The following is an 8,937-nucleotide window of genomic DNA, read 5'->3' as shown; positions in this document are numbered from 1 at the left end:
AAATCCTCTAGCGCTTGCTGTTGCACAAGAAAGTATACATCTGAATTCTGCAGGGACTTCCTCAGTCCTTCAGCTTCTTGCCGCAGCACAGCTGACTGATGCCTTTCAGCTTGTAGCTGAGACTGAAGAAGCCGAAGTGATTCAGGCAGCGAGTTCGAAGAGCTTGTGTCTAACATCCCAAATTTTCAATTTGGAATGTTATACACTAGATCATCATTGCATAGCATATTTTATTGCATTTTGGCTAATCCTAGAAATCCTAAGCAGCTCAAGGACCCTCGGAGATGTTGGGGAACGTAGCAGAAATTCAAAATTTTCTACGCATCACCAAGATCAATTATGGAGTAATCTAGCAACGAGGGGAAGGGGAGTGCATCTACATACCATTGTAGATCGCGATGCGGAAGCGTTGCAAGAACGCGGATGAGGGAGTCGTACTCGTAGCGATTCAGATCGCGGTTGATTCCGATCTAAGCACCGAAGAACGGTGCCTCCGCGTTCAACACACGTGCAGCCCGGTGACGTCTCCCACGCCTTGATCCAGCAAGGAGAGAGGGAGAGGTTGGGGAAGACTCCGTCCAGCAGCAGCACGGCGGCGTGGTGGTGGTGGAGGAGCGTGGCAATCCTACAGGGCTTCGCCAAGCACCGCGGGATAGGAGGAGGAAGAGGAGTAGGGCTGCGCCATGAGAGAGAGGTTCTCGTGTGTTTGCAGCCCCAAATACCTCAAGTATATATAGGGGAAGGGGAGGGGCTGCGCCCCCATCTAGGGTTCCCTCCCCAGGGGTGGAGGCACCCCCCAAACCCATCTAGGGTGCGGCCAAGGGGAAGAGAGGGGGGGCGCCACTAGGGTGGGCCTTAAGGCCCATCTGGACCTAGGGTTTGCCCCCTCCCACTCTCCCTGCGCCTTGGGCCTTGGTGGGGGGCGCACCAGCCCACCTGGAGCTGGTCCCCTCCCACACTTGGCCCACACAGCCTTCTGGGGCTGGTGGCCCCACCTGGTGGACCCCCGGGACCCTCCCGGTGGTCCCGGTACATTACCGATAGCACCCGAAACTTTTCCGGTGACCAAAACAGGACTTCCCATATATAAATCTTTACCTCCGGACCATTCCGGAACTCCTCGTGACGTCCGGGATCTCATCCGAGACTCCGAACAACATTCAGTAACCACGTATATCTATTCCCTATAACCCTAGCGTCATCGAACCTTAAGCGTGTAGACCCTATGAGTTCGGGAACCATGCAGACATGACCGAGACGTTCTCCGGTCAATAACCAACAGCGGGATCTGGATACCCATGTTGGCTCCCACATGTTCCACGATGATCTCATCGGATGAACCACGATGTCGGGGATTCAATCAATCCCGTATACAATTCCCTTTGTCTATCGGTATGTTACTTGCCCGAGATTCGATCGTCGGTATCCCGATACCTTGTTCAATCTCGTTACCGGCAAGTCTCTTTACTCGTTCCGTAACTCACATCATCCCGTGGTCAACTCCTTGGTCACATTGTGCACATTATGATGATGTCCTACCGAGTGGGCCCAGAGATACCTCTCCGTTTACACGGAGTGACAAATCCCAGTCTCGATTCGTGCCAACCCAACAGACACTTTCGGAGATACCTGTAGTGCACCTTTATAGCCACCCAGTTACGTTGTGACGTTTGGTACACCCAAAGCATTCCTACGGTATCCGGGAGTTGCACAATCTCATGGTCTAAGGAAATGATACTTGACATTAGAAAAGCTCTGAGCAAACGAACTACACGATCTTGTGCTAGGCTTAGGATTGGGTCTTGTCCATCACATCATTCTCCTAATGATGTGATCACGTTATCAACGACATCCAATGTCCATGGTCAGGAAACCGTAACCATCTATTGATCAACGAGCTAGTCAACTAGAGGATTACTAGGGACATGGTGTTGTCTATGTATCCACACATGTATCTGAGTTTCCTATCAATACAATTCTAGCATGGATAATAAACGATTATCATGAACAAGGAAATATAATAATAACCAATTTATTATTGCCTCTAGGGCATATTTCCAAAAGTCTCCCACTTGCACTAGAGTCAATAATCTAGTTCACATCACCATGTGATTGACACTCACAGGTCACATCACCATGTGACCAACATCTAAAGAGTTTACTAGAGTCAACAATCTAGTTCACATCACTATGTGATTAACACTCAATGAGTTCCGGTTTGATCATGTTATGCTTGTGAGAGAGGTTATTAGTCAACGGGTCTGAACCTTTCAGATCCGTGTGTGCTTTACGAATATCTATGTCATCTTGTGGATGCTACCACGCGCTACTTGGAGCCATTTCAAATAACCGCTCTACTATACGAATCCGGTTTACTACTCAGAGTCATCCGGATTAGTGTCAAAGTTCGCATTGACGTAACCCTTTACGACGAACTCCTTTTCACCTCCATAATCGAGAAAATTCCTTAGTCCACTAGATACTAAGGATAAGTTCGACCGCTGTCATGTGATCCATTCCCGGATCACTATTGTACCCCTTGACCAACTCATGGCAAGGCACACTTCATGTGCGGTACACAGCATAGCATACTATAGAGCCTACGTCTAAAGCATAGGGGACGACCTTCGTCCTTTCTCTCTCTTCTGCTGTGGTCAGGTCTTGAGTCTTACTCAATACTCACACCTTGTAACACAGCCAAGAACTCCTTCTTTGCTGATCTATTTTGAACTCTTTCAAAATCATGTCAAGGTGTGCGTTCTTTGAAGGTATCATCGGGCGTCTTGATCTATCTCCATGTATCTTGATGCCCAATATGTAAGCAGCTTTATCCAGGTCTTCCTTTGAAAAACTCCTTTCAAACAACCCTTTATGCTTTCCAGAATTTTTTTACATCATTTCGGATCAACAATATGTCATTCACATATACTTATCAGAAATGTTGTAGTGCTCCCACTCACTTCTTTGGAAATACAAGTTTCTCATAAACTTCGTATAAACCCAAAATCTTTGATCATCTCATCAAAGCGTACATTCCAACTCCGAGATGCTTACTCCAGTCCTTAGAAGGATTGCTGGAGCTTTGCACACTTGTTAGCATCTTTCAGGATTGACAAAAACCTTCTGGTTGTATCACATACAACCTTTCCTCAAGAAAATCTTCGAGGAAACAATGTTTTGACATCCTATCTGCAAGACTGCTAATACAATTCCAACAGACTCTTAGCATTGCTACGAGTGAGAAAGTCTCATCGTAGTCAACTCCATGAACTTGTCGGAAAACATCTTAACGCCAAGCCGAGCTTTCTTAATGGTGACACTTACCATTATTGTCTGTCTTCCTTTTAAATCCATCTGCACCCAACAGCCTTACGACCATCAAGTACATGGATCCTCTCTCGGATTTTATGGCCTCGAGCCATTCGTCGGAATATGGGCCCACCATCGCTTCTCCACAGCTCGTAGGTTCATTGTTGTCTAGCAACATGACTTCCAAGACAGGATCACGTACCACTCTAAAGTAGTACGCATCCTCGTCGTCCTACGAGGTTTGGTAGTGACTTGATCCGAAGTTTCATGATCACTATCATGAGCTTCCACTTCAATTGGTATAGGTGCCACAGGAACAACTTCCTGTGCCCTGCTACACACTAGTTGAAGTGACGGTTCAATAACCTTATCAAGTCTCCACCATCCTCCCACTCAATTCTTTCGAGAGAAACTTTTCCTCGAGAAAGGAACCGTTTCTAGAAGCAATTACTTTTGCTTCCAGATCTGAAATAGGAGGTATACCCAACTATTTTGGGTATTCTATGAAGATGCATTTATCCGCTTTGGGTTCGAGCTTATCAGCCTGAAACTTTTTCACATAAGCATCGCAGCCCCAAACTTTTAAGAAACGACAACTTAGGTTTCTCTAAACGGTGTCGTCTCAACGGAATTGCGTGGTGCCCTATTTAAAGTGAATGCGGTTGTCTCTAATGCCTAACCCATAAACGATAGTGGTAATTCGATAAGAGACATCATGGTATGTACCATATCCAATAGGGTGCAGTTATGATGTTCGGACACACCATCACACAGTGGTGTTCCAGGCGGTATTTATTGTGAAACACTTTCCACAATGTCTTAACTGTGTGCCAAACTCGTAACTCAGATACTCATCTCTATGATTATATCACAGAGATTTTATCCTCTTGTCACGATGATCTTCAACTTCACTCTGAAATTACTTGAACCTTTCAATAATTCAGACTTGTGTTTCATCAAGTAAATATTCTCAGCATCTACTCGAATCATCTGTGAAGTAAGAACATATCGATATCCACTGCGTGCCTCAGCACTCATTGGACTGCATACATCAAAATGTATTACTTCCAATAAGTTGCTCTCTTGTTCCATCTTACTGAAAATGAGGCCTTTCAGTCATCTTGCCCATGTGGTATGATTTGCATGTCTCAAGTGATTCAAAATCAAGTGAGTCCAAACGATCCATCTGCATGGAGTTTCTTCATACCAATAGACATGGTTTGCATGTCTCAATCTTTTCAAAAACGAGTGAGTCCAAAGATCCATCTACATGGAGCTTCTTCATGCGTTTTATCCCAATATGACTCAAATAGCAGTGCCACAAGTATGTGGTACTATCATTACTTTTGGCATGAACATGTGTATCACTACGATCGAGATTCATTTTAGGTGCAAGACCATTGAAGGTATTATTCAAATAAACAGAGTAACCATTATTCTCCTTAAATGAATAACCGTATTGCGATAAACATAATTCAATCATGTTTATGCTCAACGCAAACACCAATCTCAATGGTAGAGGGAGCATGCGATGCTTGATCACATCAACCTTGGAAACACTTCCAACACATATCGCCATCTCACCTTTAGCTAGTCTCTGTTTATTCCGCAGCTTTTATTTCGAGTTACTAACACTTAGCAACCGAACCGGCATCTAATACCCTGGTGCTGCTAGGAGTACTAGTAAAGTACACATTCATATAATGTATATCCAATATACTTCTGTCGACCTTGCCTGCCTTCTCATCTACCAAGTATCTAGGGTAGTTTTGCTTCAGTGACCGTTCCCCTCATTACAGAAGCACTTAGTCTCGGGTTTGGGTTCGACCTTGGGATTCTTCACTAGAGCAGCAAATGATTTGCCGTTTCATGAAGTATCCCTTTTGCCCTTGCCCTTCTAGAAACTAGTGGTTTTACTAACCATCAACGATTGATGCTCCTTCTTGATTTCTACTTTCGCGGTGTCAAACATCGCGAGTTGCTCAAGGATCATCATCTATCCCTGATATGTTATAGTTCATCACGAAGCTCTAATAGCTTGGTGGCTGTGACTATGGAGAACCATCACTATCTCATCTGGAAGATTAACTCCCACTCGATTCAAGTGATTGTAGTACTCAGACAATCTGAGCACATGCTCAACGATTGAGCTTTTCTCCCTTAGTTTGCAGGCTTAAGAAACTTGTCAGAGGTCTCATACCTCTTGACGTGGGCACTAGTCTGAAATTTCAATTTCAGTCTTCGGAACATCTCATATGTTCTTCGACGTTTCAAAAACGTCTTTGGTGCCACAATTCTAAACCGTTAGCATTACGCACTGAACTATCACGTAGTCATCAAAACGTGTATGTCAGATGTTTTGCAACATCTACATACGACGCTGAGGTTCAGCACACCGAGCGGTGCATTAAGGACATAAGCCTTCTGTGCAGCAATGAGGACAGTCCTCAGTTCACGGACCCAGTCCGCATAATTGCTACTATCAACTTTCAACTAAATTTTCTCTAGGAACATATCTTAAACAGTATAACTAAAGCGTAAGCTATGACATAATTTGCAAAGACCTTTTGACTATGTTCATGATAATGAAGTTCATCTGATTATTGAACTCCCACTCAGATAGACATCCCTCTAGTCATCTAAGTGATACATGATCCGGGTCAAACTAGGCCGTGTCCGATCATCACGTGAGACGGACTAGTCATCATCGGTGAACATCTCCATGTTGATCGCATCTACTATACGACTCATGTTCGACCTTTCGATCTCTTGTGTTCCGAGGCCATGTCTGTACATGCTAGGCTCATCAAGTCAACCTAAGTGTTTTGCATGTGTTTCGAGGCCATGTCTGTACATGCTAAGCTCGTCAACACCCGTTGTATTCGAACGTTAGAATCTATCACACCCAATCATCACGTGGTGCTTCGAAACAATGAACCTTCGCAACGGTGCATAGTTAGGGGGAACACGTTTCTTGAAATTTTAGTGAGGGATCATCTTATTTATGCTACCGTCGTTCTAAGCAAATAAGATGTAAACATGATAAACATCACATGCAAATCATAAAGTGACGTGATATGGCCAATATCATCTTGCACCTTTTGATCTCCATCTTCGAGGCGCGGCATGATCACCTTCGTCACCGGCATGACACCATGATCTCCATCATCATGATCTCCATCATCGTGTCTTCATGAAGTTGTCTCGCCAACTATTACTTCTACTACTATGGCTAACGGTTAGCAATAAAGTAAAGTAATTACATGGCGTTATTCATTGACACGCAGGTCATACAATAAATTAAGACAACTCCTATGGCTCCTGCCGGTTGTCATACTCATCGACATGCAAGTCGTGATTCCTATTACAAGAATATGATCAATCTCATACATCACATATATCATTCATCACATCTTCTGGCCATATCACATCACAAGGCACGTGCTACAAAAACAAGTTAGACGTCCTCTAATTGTTGTTGCAAGTTTTTACGTGGCTTGTATAGGTTTCTAGCAAGAACGTTTCTTACCTACGTAAGACCACAACGTGATATGCCAATTTCTATTTACCCTTCATAAGGACCCTTTTCATTGAATCCGTTCCGACTAAAGTGGGAGAGACAGACACCCGCTAGCCACCTTATGCAACTAGTGCATGTCAGTCGGTGGAACCTGTCTCACGTAAGCGTACGTGTAAGGTCGGTCCGGGCCGCTTCATACCACAATACCGCTGAAACAAGATAAGACTAGTAGCGGCAAGAAGAATTGGCAACATCTACGCCCACAACTGCTTTGTGTTCTACTCGTGCATAGAAACTACGCATAGACCTAGCTCATGATGCCACTGTTGGGGAACGTAGCAGAAATTCAAAATTTTCTACGCATCACCAAGATCAATCTATGGAGTAATCTAGCAACGAGGGGAAGGGGAGTGCATCTACATACCATTGTAGATCGCGATGCGGAAGCGTTGCAAGAACGCGGATGAGGGAGTCGTACTCGTAGCGATTCAGATCGCGGTTGATTCCGATCTAAGCACCGAAGAACGGTGCCTCCGCGTTCAACACACGTGCAGCCCGGTGACGTCTCCCACGCCTTGATCCAGCAAGGAGAGAGGGAGAGGTTGGGGAAGACTCCGTCCAGCAGCAGCACGACGGCGTGCTGGTGGTGGAGGAGCGTGGCAATCCTGCAGGGCTTCGCCAAGCACCGCGGGATAGGAGGAGGAAGAGGAGTAGGGCTACGCCATGAGAGAGAGGTTCTCGTGTGTTTGCAGCCCCAAATACCTCAAGTATATATAGGGGAAGGGGAGGGGCTACGCCCCCATCTAGGGTTCCCTCCCCAGGGGTGGCGGCAGCCCCCAAACCCATCTAGGGTGCGGCCAAGGGGAAGAGAGGGGGGGGCGCCACTAGGGTGGGCCTTAAGGCCCATCTGGACCTAGGGTTTGCCCCCTCCCACTCTCCCTGCGCCTTGGGCCTTGGTGGGGGGGGGGGGGCGCACCAGCCCACCTGGAGCTGGTCCCCTCCCACACTTGGCCCACGCAGCCTTCTGGGGCTGGTGGCCCCACCTGGTGGACCCCCGGGACCCTCCCGGTGGTCCCGGTACATTACCGATAGCACCTGAAACTTTTCCGGTGACCAAAACAGGACTTCCCATATATAAATCTTTACCTCCGGACCATTCCGGAACTCCTCGTGACGTCTGGGATCTCATCCGGGACTCCGAACAACATTCGGTAACCACGTATATCTATTCCCTATAACCCTAGCATCATCGAACCTTAAGCGTGTAGACCCTACGGGTTCGGGAACCATGCAGACATGACCGAGACGTTCTCCGGTCAATAACCAATAGCGGGATCTGGATACCCATGTTGGCTCCCACATGTTCCACGATGATCTCATCGGATGAACCACGATGTTGGGGATTCAATCAATCCCGTATACAATTCCCTTTGTCTATCGGTATGTTACTTGCCCGAGATTCGATCGTCGGTATCCCGATACCTTGTTCAATTTCGTTACCGGCAAGTCTATTTACTCGTTCCGTAACTCACATCATCCCGTGATCAACTGCTTGGTCACATTGTGCACATTATGATGATGTCCTACCGAGTGGGCCCAGAGATACCTCTCCATTTACACGGAGTGACAAATCGCAGTCTCGATTCGTGCCAACCCAACAGACACTTTCGGAGATACCTGTAGTGCACCTTTATAGCCACCCAGTTACGTTGTGACGTTTGGTACACCCAAAGCATTCCTACGGTATCTGGGAGTTGCACAATCTCATGGTCTAAGGAAATGATACTTGACATTAGAAAAGCTCTGAGCAAACGAACTACACGATCTTGTGCTAGGCTTAGGATTGGGTCTTGTCCATCACATCATTCTCCTAATGATGTGATCCCGTTATCAATGACATCCAATGTCCATGGTCAGGAAACCGTAACCATCTATTGATCAACGAGCTAGTCAACTAGAGGCTTACTAGGGACATGGTGTTGTCTATGTATCCACACATGTATCTGAGTTTCCTATCAATACAATTCTAGCATGGATAATAAACGATTATCATGAACAAGGAAATATAATAATAACCAATTTATTATTGCCTCTAGGGCATATTTCCA

Source organism: Triticum aestivum, chromosome 1D (assembly GCF_018294505.1).
Source record: "Triticum aestivum cultivar Chinese Spring chromosome 1D, IWGSC CS RefSeq v2.1, whole genome shotgun sequence".
Taxonomy (NCBI): Eukaryota; Viridiplantae; Streptophyta; class Magnoliopsida; order Poales; family Poaceae; genus Triticum; species Triticum aestivum.
The sequence above is the reverse complement of the archived record's forward strand: the minus strand, read 5'-3'. Positions refer to the sequence as shown.